Source organism: Zootoca vivipara, chromosome 9 (assembly GCF_965207765.1).
Source record: "Zootoca vivipara chromosome 9, rZooViv2.hap1.1, whole genome shotgun sequence".
NCBI classification, from domain to species: domain Eukaryota; kingdom Metazoa; phylum Chordata; class Lepidosauria; order Squamata; family Lacertidae; genus Zootoca; species Zootoca vivipara.
This window is the reverse complement of record NC_142592.1, coordinates 59,839,714-59,855,530: the sequence shown is the minus strand read 5'-3', so window position 1 is coordinate 59,855,530 and position 15,817 is coordinate 59,839,714. Positions and strand designations below refer to the sequence as shown.

Sequence of the window (15,817 nt, the reverse complement as noted above, 5' to 3'; positions counted from 1 at the left end):
GGTTGTCCATGTTCCATCAAATAGCTTCTCCTGGTGGACTCCGTTCACCTCCTCCCAGCTGACTTTGAATTTTGTCTCCTTCCCCATAAATAATATAGGAGCATAAATACAGAAATTCAACAGGGGCAGTTGGCCCACTGTTGTCAGGAAAAGTTGTGCTTGTGTGAAATTTCTGACTGTCGTTTAGCTGTCTGAAGGCACAACAATATTGTAACTGGGGGTTTCTAAGGAACCACTGGATGGGATCTTGCTCATTTTGTGTATTTAGCCAAGTTTATATACCGTTTAGTAAACATGAAAGAAAAAAAAAACCTCTTCTCTCCAAGTGGTTTAGATGAAATAATGTAAAATACTCATAAGGAAATACCAATCAAATAAACAGGCTACAAGCAGACATAACAAAATGCTTCCAACAGTTATTTAACAATATGTGTAAACCTCTTAATTTAAAAAAAAAAACCCCTTCAAGCAGTTTACACAAAATATAAAATAGACGTAAGAAAGCGCCGGTGAAATCAACAGACTTTAATAACAAATTGGCATAATAAAAGGACCAAAATGACTATTTAACAAGATGTATATACCACTTAAGGGACGCGGGTGGCGCTCTGGGTTAAACCACTGAGCCTAGGGCTTGCCGATCAGAAGGTCGGCAGTTCGAATCCCTGCTGTTCCAGTATTTTTGTGGAACACAAAGATGAGGAGCAACTGCATCCATTAAACCAAGTGGCGGGGATCAGTCACTGCCCTGCTGCTCACCCCAAACCTCTGAAAGGAGCTGCCAGGCCTAAAGCTATGAAACTTTGGCTCTATGTGTTGGTAACTTGGAACAACTCGGCAGTGGAGTATTCTCAGCTTCCGCTTCCTGCGGGCTGCTTCGGCAATATGTGGTACCTGAAGGCTGGTTTGACGGCATGCTGAATGGAGTTCCCGGAGTAGATTCAGAGGAAATTACTCACACTTCTGGCCCCACTGAAATGGAATTAGCCGTGACTAATTTGCCTCCAATTAATTCATAATTAAGGGACCCAGGTGGCGCTGTGGGTTAAACCACAGAGTCTAGGGCTTGCTGATCAGAAGGTCGGCGGTTCGAATCCCTGCAACGGGGTGAGCTCCCGTTGCTCAGTCCCAGCTCCTGCCCACCTAGCAGTTCGAAAGCACATCAAAGTGCAAGTAGATAAATAGGGACCGCTCCAAGCGGGAAGGTAAACGGCGTTTCCGTGCGCTGCTCTGGTTCGCCAGAAGCAGCTTTGTCATGCTGGCCACATGACCCAGAAGCTGTCTGCGGACAAACGTCGGCTCCCTCGGCCTATAGAGCGAGATGAGCGCCACAACCCCAGAGTCGGACACGACTGGACCTGATGGTCAGGGGCCCCTTTACCTTTAATTCATAGAACCGTAGAGCTGGAAGGGAACTTGGTTGCGTCATATAGCCCAACCCCTACTCAATGCAGGACAAACAACAGACAAGGTGGCTGCGCTGCAGTTGCTACAGCATCCCTGATAGACAACTCTCCACCCTCTGCCTGCATACACCCAAAGGAGAGCCCATGACTAGCCTTCAAAGAACAAGTCTGCTTCGCTACAACATCAGCGGGAATTGAAGCATCACTAACTTCCTCTGGGTCCAACAGCTTGCACTGACCTGTTGACAAACCCATATGGGTATCTTCCACTCCTGTCGCCCATTCTAACTCAGCCTCTTGGAACTCCTGGAACCATGCAGGCTCCAACAGATGGGATAATGGCTGCAACACAGGTGAGCATGCATGGATCTAGATATGTAGCAAACCTGCGGCCCTCCAGGTATTTCTGGACTCCAACTCTCATGAGCCCTAGTCAGTATAGCCCAGGGGAAATGGGAGCTGAAGTCAAGTGTCATGCACTGGCTGGATGCAGAGGAGCGGTGGGAGGCACCAGATAAGGAACAACCAAGGGAAGAAGGCTCAGAGCCAGGGGATTGATGATGAGGGGGTCAGAGGAAGAAGAAGGAGCAGACTTGGAGGAGGAGGTTTTGGAAGCTGAAACAGGGTTTCGTGAGCAGGAAGAGGCTGTGGCAGAGAGAAGTACAGAAGCGGAGGCTGGAGAGGAGAGGAGCCAAGAGGCAGAGGTAAGTCAGGCTGCTGAAGAATCCAGGATGTCTCCCCTTCCTGCTGTGACCAGCTCCCCTCCCATCTGATCTTGTAGAACCAGAAGAGGTATGAAAAAGGCAGGGCAAAGACAGACAAGGCATCAGAGTCTCAGATTGTTTGGGAAGGTCCCAAGGGAGGAAGACACAGAACTGCATCATAGGGGCAAGATCTACCAGGAAGAGTTGCTGCTCTAGGCCTCGGCTGCCTTGTTTCTTTGAAGAAAGGGTTAACTTCACTGACGCCATGTGAGTTATTGCTGACACATCCATCTGGAGGGCTACAGGTTCATCCTCTCTGATATAGATATGGATACAGATATAGATATAGACATAGACAAATGAATCCACTGGCCGTGATTTATTTTTTTCAGATTGAAGCTTGTTATTTTCCATCTGAAAGTACAATAGGGAAGAATGGCTTCATCTATAACTCCTATTAGGAGATGGCTTGCTGATGGGGTCAGTTAGCCGACAATTGTCAGGACCAGTGGGTGCATCAAATAAAGCTGTAAAAGGGACTGCTGCGTCTGTGACGCATCCCAGTAGGCAGCAGTGCTCTGGGGCACTCAAGTTCGATTTGCCGGCCTCACTGGAGGTAGGTTTAGGAGCAATAAGAGAGTTCTGTATTTGATACACGGAGCCAAAGTGGCATTCTTACAGTCTCAGGCCTCCTGCACAGATGGAAAAAGCAGCGGGGGATTAGTAAGGAAGAAAGTAATTGTCCTTGAGTTCCCGAAAATCGCCAATATTAATGGATTCCATTGTAGATTACCTGTGGGCTTCCATCTACAGTTTGAGACCAATATAAAAATAGAAGGAAACGGGGAGAGGCAGAAGGGGAAATGCTGTCGTAAATGTTAGAGAAGGACCTCTTCAGACTTTCAAAAGGCATATGCTGTCGGCAGGCTGAGAGAAATCTAAGTGCATCTGTGCTCTTGGAGAGAGGCATTTGAGAACAAGAACATGGGCAGGCTTTCGACCAGAAGAGAACAGAGAGGCGGTGGGGTCAGTGGGGGGAATAAAGTGCTGGGCTCGGACAAAAGAGCCAGGATTCTGGGCAGGCTGAAGATGCATCTGGTGCTGAGTCGCCATCCTTCCCCGGAGCAGTGAATTCGGCTTATTCCATATCCTGACACCACCAACAGTAGCCAAGGATTAAGCTGTGGGAACCTTCCCATTCAGCTCGACCTCCTGTCTGGACATTGTTGTGATGTTCGTATTCCTGCCCCACAGCAAAGTTTGTCTCAGTGGAAAGCAGGGCAAGTTGGAATAGGATGGACAACCTGTGGCTCGGGACACTAGGAATTAATGTTTATTATTACGGCCAAACAGCCAGCATACCGGGGTACTAGGCTTACTTTCAAACATATAGCAGAGAGGAGTAAAATGAAAAATAGAGGAAAGGTGGCACAGACAGACAGACAGACAGACAGACAGACAGACAGACAGACAGACAGACAGACAGACAGAGGGTGCTCCTTTTTTCTCCAGCCCCACAGCCTTTTGGTCCCAATTTGCCAACTGCAAGTAAGTGGCACCCAGCAGATTATTCCTCCCCAAGTCATTAGACCCTTAGTAGAAGGTTCCTGACCCCTGAACTAGATGTCACAGAAAGGATCTTCACAAATGTGTGCACTCTGCCTCTGCCTCCTGACTACCACACTTGGGTTTGCTGATCGGAAGGTCGGCGGTTCGAATCCCCGCAATGGGGTGAGCTCCCGTTGCTCTGTCTCAGCTCCTGCCAACCTAGCAGTTTGAAAGCACACCAGTGCAAGTAGATAAATAGGTACCGCTGTGGCAAGAAGGTAAACAGCATTTCCGTGAGCTCTGGCTTCTGTCATGGTGTTCTGTTGCACCAGAAGCGGTTTAGTCATGCTGGCTGCATGCCCTGGAAAGCTGTCTGTGGACAAATGCCGGCTCCCTTGGCCTGAAAGCAAGATGAGCGCCACAACCCCATAGTCGCCTTTGACTGGACTTCACTGTCCAGAGGACCTTTATCTTTACCTTTTACACTGCTTTTGCCTCCTGACTGCCACACTGCCATTGAAAGATCTGGATGGGGAGCCTAAGGGCTCGCAACTGAAATATCTGGAGGCTCAAAGGTCCTCACCTATATATAGGCTAAAGAACTTACATTTTGTTGAAAACAAAAAGAAAGGAAAATCTTATTGTAGCAGCCAGAGGCTTGGCTACTCAGTTTTTGCTTAGCCAAAAAAATTCCCCAGAAATTGTAACATGGCTATTTTCTTCAATAGACCCGGGAAAAGTAGGATTTGATACAATTGTTCATATGCTAAAGAAAGTAAAAGATTGTCACAAAGATTATGCACATAATCTACAAAATAAAATAAAAAAATCTAATCTACCAACACTTAAGAGCTCTGCGACATTCCACAACAAAAGAAGGGTAGCTGAAGCCAGTGTTTTCAGCATAATGCTGAAATTGCTATTTTCCCCCCATTGCTTCTAAGTGTTGTGACTTTTCACTGGTAGATCTTAAAACTCCAGAGCACATCAGCAGCGAAGAGTGAAAATTATGTTCACAGTACGTGGTGGTATCATTATTAGTACTCCTAACATTCTGTCACACTCTGGTATGATGGAACCAGAGTGGGGCTGTGAAGATATGAGCTGGCTGTAATTTGAGTTGTAATTTGAGAAGCAGTTTGGAGGAAGGGAGGGGATTTCCTCCAGACACTGGAGTCATGAATGACAGACAGGGAGGGGCTGTAGCTCAGTGGCAGAGCACCTGCTCAGAAGGTCCCAGGTTCAATCCCCGGCATGTCCAGGTAGGAAGACTCAAACACCTGCCTAAAACCCCAGAAAGTTGCTGCTAGTTCATGTAGACCAGTGGTTCTCAAGCTTTTTTCTCTGGGCCACACTTTCAGAATACAAATTTGCTTGTGGCAGTTTTTTTATTGATAAGAAATACACTGGAAAACAAAAAGAAACAGCCCCTAGCCGCTCTTGATTTATACCACAGAGCACAACTACTTTATAATATGATCATGGGACATTTAGAAAGTATAAAACAATGCAGCTGTGAAGGAACATGAATCATAGAGTTGGAAGGGACCCACAGGGTCATCTAGTCCAACCCCCTACAATGCAGGAATCTCGGCTGATGCATCCATGGCAGATGGCCATCCAATCTCTGCTTAAAAACCTCCAGGGAAGGAGAGTCCACAACCTCCCAAGGGAGACTGTTCCACTGTCCAACAGCTCTTACTGTCAGAAAGTTTTTCTGTATGTTTGGTGGGAATCCAAGCCATTGGTTCAAGTCCTATGTTGCAGAGCATGAGAAAACAAGCGTATTCCCTCTTCTATGTGACAGCCCTTAAGATATTTGAAGATATCTCTTCTCGGTCTCCTCTTTTCCAGGCTAAACATACCTAGCTCTTTCAAGCGCCCCTTCTAAGTCTTGGTTAATGGACCCAAAGTAAGCATGCCCACTCATTTCAATGAATATGTTTTCAACGCTTGTTCTAAACTTGTCTTTAGCGGGTTTCTTTCAGTGGGTTTTAATTCTCTTGGTTTAATACCATTTAACAATCTGTGTTATGTTTTTCAGGTTCAGATTTCTGTACATCACTTAAGTATTCTCTGGGTGTAGAGTGATTTTCAAATTATGAAATTTAAATAAAATGAGCCAAGGAAACAGGAAACAATGACTCAGGGCTGTGATTTTCAGCGCAGACCAAGAACCCGTCAAAATATAAAGATCTTATGAGTATGTATGAAGATACAGGTTTGTGGGATATCTGGGCCTCACTGGGTTGGGAGTTCTGCAGTCTTGGTATCTCCATCAAAAAGACTCATTTTTCTATCACCACCACATGGAGGCAGAAACAGGAGCAAAATGCATTTCTTGGATGAACTGACCTAATCCTCACTTTTCCAAAACAATCCACAAACCAAAATACAGCCATCCTTAGAAATACACACCTCTCCAAATTTTGCGGTGCCGTTCTCCAGCCGAGTAATGTGTACAAAAATGCATGTACTAGGGCAGGCATGTCCAACAGGTAGATCGTGATCTACCGGTACTGGTAGATCACTGGACGTCTGTGGTAGATCACCGGTAGATCAGTGGCTCCCCCCAAAGAAGCTAAAAAAACTTTGTCTCCCCTAAGAAAGCTCAACATCTTTGCCCTGCACCCCTAAAATGACCTGAACCACCAAAAACAGGGCTTTCCTTCCTAAAAAAAACAAAGGTTCAATGTTGCTTTTGTCTTCCCTAAAGAAGCTCAACAGTGTTTACATGGGCCTTCCTCCTTCCTAAAAAAAGCTCAACAACTTTGACCTGAACCATCCAAAAAGGGGGTAGATCACTCCCAGTTTTTAAGTCTGTGAGTAGATCACAGTCTCTTGGAAGTTGGCCACCCCTGTACTAGGGCAATGTGTGCATTCAAATGCATTTATTAGCAAATATACCAAAATGCATGACATAAGGGGGAAATGTTTTGGGGGAGGATTAGCACAGTCAAATGTGTACGTCAGGATAAATTTGCACAAAAGTGCCGGTGAGTTATCATGAGGACTTTAAAAATAAAAAATAAAAATCCCAAACTTATGTGGAAACATGGAGAACTGAACTTAAGACCGAGAAACTGAGAGAAACAAAAACTGACCAATTCTCCCACCCCTACAATGGGGCAAGACCTCAGATATTGAATGCAATGGGTGGGCAGGTTCATGTGAGAGAGAAAGTGATCCTTCAAATATCCTGGTCACAAATCATTTAGATAAGGTAAGTGTGTTGTTACCTTCTCCCCTATTTGTACAGCCACCTATGGAAAATGAAAAAAACGCTGCCCATAGGGACAATAAGGGGCAAATTTATATAAGCCTGAAATTAGACCAGGAGTGCCTAACAGGGTGCTGGGACGCAGGTGGCGCTGTGGATTAAACCACAGTACCTAGGGCTTGCCGATCAGAAGGTCGCCGGTTCGGTTCCCTGCAACGGGGTGAGCTCCCATTGTTTGGGAGCCAAGCTAGCAGTTTGAAAGCACGTCAAAGTGCAAGTAGATAAATAGGTACCGCTCCGGCTTAGTCATGCTGGCCACATGATCTGGAAGCTGTACACCGGTTCCCTCGGCCAATAATGCAAGACAAGCGCCACAACCCCAGAGTCGGTCACGACTGGACCTAATGGTCAGGGGTCCCTTTACCTTTACCTAACAGGGTGTCCTTCAGACACTGCTATACCCTGGCCATATTGTCTTCCAAAGCAACTACTCTGTTCCCAACTTAAGAATGGTACGTGTAATGCCGGTGGACAACAGAAGAGGTTTAAAGATTGTCTCAAGGCGAATCTAAATAAATGTAGTATGAACACCAACAACTGGGAAACACTGGCCTGCGAGCACTCCAAATGGAGAACAGCCTTTCAGGCGCATAGCAAGGGAGGGGTGAAGGGGACGGGCCACCCCTAGTTCCACTCTGGCAGGGGCAGCTCCCCCGGCCCCTGGCCCGCCTCCTCCACCCGAGCAGGAAGAAGCAGAGCACGCTACGGAGCAGGTTGCCGGGTGGCAAACCACCGTCTGGCAACCTGCTCCATAGCGTGCTCTGAAGCAGAGCGCCGGCCGAGCATGCCGGCTGAGCAGAGCAGCAGTGCCAACCTGGACACACTGCGCATGTGCGGAAATGTGCAGTCTGTCCTGGCGCGTCCTGCATTGTGACGTCAGGACGCATGCGCACTGCGGAGCAACGCCCCGCCCCCAGGGGGTGCCGCCCTGGGCAGCCAAGTAGCACCGTGCGCCACTGCAGCCTTTACCAAAGGCGTCCTGGGGTTTGAAGAAGCACAGACTCAGGACGAAATGGATAAAAGGGGCTAAGAGGAAAGGCACATTTGGCAAATCCTTACCGTGATCAACTCCTGCCCGGAAACCTATGTCCCCACTGTGGAAGGACGTGTGGATCCAGAATTGGCCTCCACAGCCACTTACGGACACACTGTTAAGACCATATTAATGGAAGGCAATCTTACTCAGCTACGAGAGATCAACAAAGAAGAAGAAGACTAGACAGTGGGGTGCTATAGGGAGGGAAATTAGTGTAAAAAAAGTTCTCCTGCATTTCCCCCCAACCATTTGAAATGAGAAAAGGAATTATCAAAGGGTAAAGAAAAATGAAGGCGGAATTATCATGGGTCAGCTGCAGGACTTTAGGGTTGTTGTGTTTACCTTACTTCTGAGGTGGTTGAAGGATGTGTGTGAATAATCTTCCTTTCACTCCACAATTCGTTTCACCAGAGGCCTACACTCTGCAGCCTCCCTGGGTGCCCGTACATCAACTGAATCCCAGGAACCGGCACCAGGAGGTGATTCCTCCCATGAGGCTTATTCAAACCAGGAACTGTGGGCAACTAGGGAGGCTGCAGGATGTTGGAGAAATGTTTACAGGGAGAGAAACTGACACACCAGCCTTGGCCACCTTGCAACGTAAGAGAGACTCAAAGACACCAAAATTCTAAAAGAAATTGTCACAGGCTTCAAGAATGAGGCAGAAAAATAGAAACCTCTGTTGCAGAGGGGAAAAACTTAACAACAACAACAACAACAACAATTTATTTATACCCTGCCCTCCCGGCCAAAATCGGGGTCAGAGCGGCTAACATCAAATGTATAACATATTACCATAAAATCAAGCAATCAATTAAAATGCATCCTAAAATCAAATCAGAATCAAAGTGAAATCTAATCAGATGGCAACCTGCAAATTAAGGATGGGAACCTTAAATGCTCACCAGGCCTAACTGTTTATACTGATCTTATATGAGCCTGTGAGAAAAGTTGGGGGGCCACTTTCATGCAAGTTCTTATAAAGAGAGAGGGGGTGTCAGAATGGACCCCAGCCAAAGGCCTGGCAGAACAGCTCCATCTTGCAGGCCCTGCGGAAAGATGTCAGATCCTGCAGGGCCCTGGTCTCTTGTGACAGAGCATTCCACCAGGCCGGGGCCACAGCCGAAAAGGCCTTGGCCCTGGTCGAGGCCAGTCTAATCTCCTTGAGGCCCGGGACCTACAATATGTTGTTATTTCCAGACCGTAAGGTCCTCCGTGGAGCATACCAGGAGAGGCGGTCCTGTAGATACGAGGGTCCTAGGCCGTATAGGGCTTTAAAGGTTAAAACCAGCACCTTAAACCTGATCCTTACCGGGAGCCGGTGCAGCTGGTATAGCACTGGACGAATGTGATCCAGCGGTGAGGAAATAAGTGATGAGTAAAGGGACCCCTGACCATTCAGTCCAGTCATGGACGACTCTGGGGTTGCAACACTCATCTCGCTTTACTGGCCAAGGGAGCCGGCATTTGTCCGCATACAGTTTTTCTAGTTCATGTGGCCAGCATGACTAAACCGCTTCTGGCAAAACCAGAGCAGTGCACAGAAACGCTGTTTACCTTCCCGCCAGAGCGGTACCTATTTATCTACTTGCACTGGTGTGCTTTTGAACTGCTAGGTGGGCAGGAGCAGGGACCGAGCAACGGGAGCTCACCCCGTCGCGGGGATTTGAACCACCGACCTACTGATCGGCAAGCCCAAGAGGCTCAGTGGTTTAGAGTGAGTACAGCACAACACTGTGACCCAGTTGGGATCCTCGCAGTATGCTACAAGCCATTTTGTGCATATGTAATATAACTGCACTCTATAAGTGCAGCAAAGCATCTCCTAGACCACACTGGGCAAGTTGAGAAACCACACAGAACCCTGAAGTGAGTGAACTTGAAACTCTCAGCGTCTCTTCACTACTCTAACCTCCACTCCACGAAAGAAGTCAGTTGATTGTCAAGTCCTGCTCTGCACACTTTGCAGCAGGCATTCAAGGCAGCTTACATTTTGACCAAAAGTGCTAATAAAGGATGCCAATGCGGTGTTCATTTTCAGATCACGTAGGATTATCAAAACACAGCCAATTAATGATTGCTCTTCTTAACAAACCACTTAGCTGCGATCTTGCCTAATATTACCCTATCAAAAAAAATTTAAAATACCATGAACATCTTTCCCTTTCCCTGCAACTGCTGCCAAAATAGTTGCAAACTTCTTTTGCATAAGAAGGCATGTCTTCTGCTTTCTTTCTAAAGTGCTTCGTCTACCTTTAATGTCTAACTGAACCTCTTAGAGAAGAATCTCAGACACAACCTTGTGATCTTTCTCAGGGAAAAATACGAAGGGATGAGCATGTCAGGCTTCCACAGAATCTGGAGAAAAGCCTAGAGAAAGGAATCGGTTTAAAATACTTCTCATTGGCTTTAGTGGGGCTTCAGGCAGAAGCTAAATTTAAATCAGCGGGGGCAAGGAACCTGCGAAACTTTTGCTCTACGGATATTCAAATACTACAGTGATGCTTCCTGGAGCTGAGCTGAGCTTCAACGCATTGGCATATAGCATTCCTGCTGGGTCTCTCCATGTCCATTTATTTCAGCTGTTTTCAGATCTGGAAAGTTGCCTTTCAGCAGGGCACAAAGGCAGTCTTCCTAGAGGCCAATATTCATGGATACACTGCCTCTGGAACTGGAGGCTCCATTAGGCTGAGATATACCATCTCTCCGTGAGGCTTGCATTCCAGTTCTTTGAAGCTGCATGTAGCAAACAGAAGCACACCTTGGGACCCATTGAAAAAGTCAGAAAAAGCAAGCAAACTCTCTTGAGTTCACAAAGCTTTTGAAAAGCAGGCTTGTTACTTTGGCTTTAGACTGGTCTTCACAGCAGTGCTGTGCTACTGTTGCTGTTTTGGATTCCTCTTGCCCTCAACCCCAGCCCAACTCCCTCCTCTAATGACGAACACAGCTGCCTATATCTTAATATCTATGCAAAACTCTTCTCAATTTCGAAAGGGGAGGGAGGGGAGAGATTCTAACTTATCTTCAGAAAGGTGCAAAAATCTGCTAGCGTACAAGTCACACCCTTACAGTTCACAGTTCACATGAGACATTTTGCAAAATGTGTTTGCTTCCACGTTTCAAAAAAATTAAATGAAATTGAAATTGAATTGCAGCGTTATATGCCTGCGTATCTCCCCGGCGGCTGATAGAAGCTTGTTATTAGGAAGCAAAGGGAAATAAATAAATTAATAATCCTGGGAGCATCTTGGGATGTGGCACTTATTTATGAGCAAGGAGGAGAAAACAGCCCCTCCGTCTTCTGCAGATTCCCACAGTCTTCTTATCCGAAAATCCCAGAGATTGCTATTGGGTCTGCCCTTGGCCAGAGCACAGAGTTGAACAGAAATCCCTAGGGGGGAATCTGTTCATGTTGTTCTTGACAAAACAACCTCGGTTATTCTAGGATCCCAGCCGTGTTTGTTAGAATAAAGTCCCTGATGTGAGTGTGTTTTACTCTCTGGAAAGGCAAAGTTCACTCCAGTTGTGTGTCCCCCATGCAAAGCTTAGCTTTGAGAGTTTAAATACTCCGCTTTATTATCATTGCATGTATTGATTTAGGATTACTTTTTTCTTTCCTTTCTGACTTTTCTCTCTCCCTTCCTTTTTTGGTGGGGGGGGGAGGGAAAGAGCAAGAGTAACAGCTGCAAAAAGACCAGTGTCTCCGAGTCCTTTCTCAGCGAGCCAAAGCGTTTTAAGGAGGAATGAATTTTTTTTTTGAAAAGGGGAAAAAAGCAAAACTTGGAAAGAAGAGCATTCCTAGCTGGAAAGTATGTCAACAATGCCTTTCTATTACTGCTGAGGCTACTACTCCCCGAATGGTGGATCAATAATACTCTGCAAAGTGCAAGCAGACAATTGCATTGATAGGACAATGAAATCCCCCCCCCCAAAAAATAAAACAAACCCCGCTCCTCATTCCCCCCCCCCTTAATAGGCTGGTGTGGATGCATTGGGAGGTGTGGGGAACAAGCAAAAACCATCTCCAACCGAAGGGATGCTTCCCCATTCTCCCTCCCCACACAGGCGTACACAAACAAAGCCCAGGCAATTAAAATAATTTAATGCTTCCTGTCTGAGGGATCCCGGGGGACTAGGAGCCCAGTCCAAGATGAGAGAGAGAGGGAAAGATTTTCTCCCCTTCTCACACAGTCGCTCAGCTTTCTAGCAACATGCACAGAGACACCCCAACCCCAAACTCTCCCCACGCTGCAGGGAGATCAATAAAGAGGAGGAGCCTTTTTGGACCAGATCAAAAAAACCATCTCTCTTTCTCTCTCTAACCCAGTATTCTGCTTCCAGCGGAGGACAGCTAGGTTTACCTCCGAGCAGGAGCTGGGCGCTAAAGCAACAGCTTCTCTGTTCCCCACGAGGATCTGGGTTTGCAGAGAGGCCGGGGAGGCGGGCCAAACGGAGCTGCAAAGTTTTTGAAAGCGCCTCGCCAAGGATCCCATTGGCGAGGCGCGCACGGCCTCGCTGGTGCATGCATTCTATACCTCTTTCTCTCCAGCACCGTGGCCAGAGGAGGGGGGTGGCATGATCCCGGTGCGTGTCTGCCAGGGTGGGGAAGAAAGGGGGCAGCAATTGACGCCAAAAAGAGAGAGAATAAAATGCATGGCGATATTGGGCTCCAATCTGCGTGCCACCCCATCGCTCTTCACCCGCCTCCCTCATCTCCCTGCAGCCAGTTGTAAACACAAAACTGAGCACCGTTTGATCCAGAGCGATCCTGGGAAAGTGTCGCGGGGTGGAGGGAGGAATCCCTGCCAAAGTGCAGATCCCACCAGCACGGTTGTTTCCCCAGCTGATCCCCCACCCCCCACCCAGCCACCCACCTTTCACACGCTCGCGCAGAGAAAGTTCTCCGTGGCTCCATCTTTTTGCAAAAAACCTACCTGGTTTTCCTCTCTCGGGCCTGGGGAGATTCGGCCGTCAGACGTGGAGATGGCGAAGAGCGGCAGAGAGATATACTGGAGGGAAGGAAGGAGGGAGGGAGGGAGGGATACCGTCTCTCTCTCTCTTCTCTCTCCCTCTCTCTCTTTCTGTCTGTGCCTTGATCTGCTGGCTTCCCTTTTTCTCAAGGACGAGGTGAAATCCCTTAGCTGGTCATGAGGCGGCTAGAGAGACAAACAACACCACAATGCGAGCGCAAATGACAAAAGCGGGTGGGGTGGGGGAAGAGATCCAAGAAGTGGCAGGGGAGGAGGGGGACAGACGGACGGACGCCCGTGCAAGAAGGAACCCTCCCGGAGAAGTGTGCAGGTTAATTGCGTGCGCGTGTGAATGCGTGCGTAGAGGAGATGCACAGACACGCATGGGCGTTCGCTTGCAAAAAATCTCGCAATAGATGCTCGAAGTTACTTCCAGCCTCCCCTCCCCTCCACGTGATGTGATGTTTTGTTGGGGGGAGGGTGGCCGGGACTGGCGGTGGTGCCCCCTAAAGATGGAGGGGGAGAGAGAGAGAGAGATGTGTCGCCTTTTTGCACATACAAACACTCGATTGCTCTCTTCCTCTAATCTTTTTCGCTCTCCCCCCCCCCCCTCCGCCCAACTTCTAATAAGATCACCTCCACCTTCCAGACCTCCCAGCTAGGGCTAAAGGCAGGCCGATGCCCGAGCTGGGGCTGTGGGGCGGGGCTGGGGTCTCTCTCTCTCTCTCCGCCCCGCCCTCCGCCCCGCCCTCCCTGCCAACGTGCTGTGGGGGCGGATTGTAAACAGCGGAGCTGGTAATTGACGCGGGGCGAACCGGCGCGCTGCGTGGACGCGGGGGAGGAGAGAGGGGGCGCGCAATTGCGGGAGGCCAATTCAATGCAAAAAAAAAGAAGGACTGAGGAAGGGAAAGGAGAGTTAATGGTATTCCTCTTTCTATTCCTTCCCCCTTCTGTGAGCGTGGAGCGGGTCCTACAAGGAACACCCCGGCTCTCAGATTTCCAGCTTTCATTTATTACTTCGTATATGTTATGTGGATAATCTGAGACATGTTGCAAAGTGTGCAGGAACTATCCATCTTCATATATATATAATATCGTAAGAAATTAGCCTGCATCGTTTTACTTCGAAAACAAATCCATGCCCCTTTTTTGTCGATTTAAAAAGGCTCGTCGACAACAGCATGATGTTCACACACACACAGGCCGTGCAGCAGGATCCTAAACTTGTCTGAGACTGCTCAGGCGCAAGTGCCGCTGGGAACAGCGGGGCTTACTCCGGAGCAAGTGTGCATGGGATCGCAGCAGCAGCCTCAGACCTGCATTGCGTCTGTTCAGAAAGAAGTGCCGTTGAATTCAGCTGGACCTACGCTGGGATCCTACGCTTATCGGCGAGTCCATCGGGGCTTACTACCGAGAAACATGCGTAGAGTCCGTCTGAACGTAGAGATGCGCCTGTTTTCGTCAACTCGTTGCCTGTTGCTCTCTTCCTCCACCACTACCCCACCGCTGAAAGTTAGATTGATTATAAGCACCTCGGGGCAGAGACCTGTCTGTCTATTTTGCCTCTCGGTCCGTCTGCAAGGCTTCTTGTAGGCTGGTGATTTGGGAGCTATCCCCATCAAATCATTTCCCCTGATTGCGCGCTTAAAGGTAAAGGGACCCCTGACCATTAGGTCCAGTCGTGACCGACTCTGGGGTTGCGCGCTCATCTCGCATTATTGGCCGAGGGAGCCGGCGTACAGCTTCCAGGTCATGTGGCCAGCATGACAAAGCCACTTCTGGCGAACCAGAGCAGCACACGGAAACGCCGTTTACCTTCCCTCTGTAGCGGTTCCTATTTATCTACTTGCATTTTGACGTGCTTTCGAACTACTAGGTTGGCAGGAGCTGGGACCAAGGAACGGGAGCTCACCCCGTCACAGGGATTCGAACCGCCGACCTTCTGATCAGCAAGCCCTAGGCTCAGTGGTTTAACCACAGCGCCACCTGAAGCAAACCTCCACTTGGTTCAGTGCGGCTTACTCGCGAGTAAGGGGTTGGTAGGGATTGCAGAGCTTCCACTGAGCAAGCAGCTGTCAAATCTCTGAAAAGAAAAGAAAAACGACGACGGGAATGAGGGAGGGAAAACCGCAAACCACGATTGTTGTCGTTTTGGATTGCTTTTCGGTTTCCTTCACTTTAATGTCCGATGACTGACTTCCTTGCTCCCCTCCCCAGTTGCGATTAAGAGCGCAGATTCTGTGCTCGCAAAGAACCGCAAAAGTTGCTCAGGGATTCTTGGATTAACCCTTTGCGGGGTGGGTGCAAAGGCAAAGGGAAGACCGAGAGAGAACCAGTGCCATCTCCGAGGAGGAGGAGGAGGCGGTTCAGAGACGCGGCTGCTTTAAAACGAAGCGCGGAAGCGGGCGCCGGAGAAAGAGAAAGTGAGAGAAAGCTGCGTGGTGGGGGCTTTGAGGAAAGACACCCGTTGCATAGACTGCTCCCAAGAAATCTACGCCTTGTCATATCCCTCTGACTGTCCCAAGGCCGACGGTGGAGAGGAATGGGGCGGGGCCTGAAAGAGGCTCCTCCCCTCGCCCAGACTGGGAAGAAGGAAAGTTGCATCATCAGCCACAGAAAGTCCTTCGATCATTCACAGGGCAGAAATGAACTAATTAGAGTGTGCAGGCCTTGAAATGCAAACCTACAGCTGCCGCTGTCATTTTTAAAAAATGCTTGATTCTTGTGTGTGTGTGTGTGTGTGTGTGTGTGTGTGTGCATTAGTATTAATACTGTAATGGGTTACTGCATCTGGTAGTTCCAGCCCACCTGGTTGGGCGCAGGATTTCTGCATTGCAAGGGGTTGGACTAGATGACCCTCAGGGTCCCTTCCT

At 48.4% G+C, this 15,817-nt stretch overlaps 1 protein-coding gene across 4 annotated transcripts in view; it reads right to left on the bottom strand.

Moving 5' to 3' along the window:
• Window positions 1-13,152, bottom strand: part of SOX5 (SRY-box transcription factor 5) — a 723,673-nt gene extending 710,521 nt beyond the window's left edge. For 2 of the 4 annotated variants that reach the window (XM_088652473.1, XM_088652474.1), the window contains exon 1: window positions 12,909-13,148. The gene's annotated coding sequence lies outside the window, so the exon portion shown is untranslated. Of the gene's footprint in view, window positions 1-12,908 lie in introns of all 4 variants that reach the window. The other 2 variants (XM_088652478.1, XM_035127886.3) reach the window with 2 other exon arrangements.
• Window positions 13,153-15,817: the final 2,665 nt, after the last annotated feature.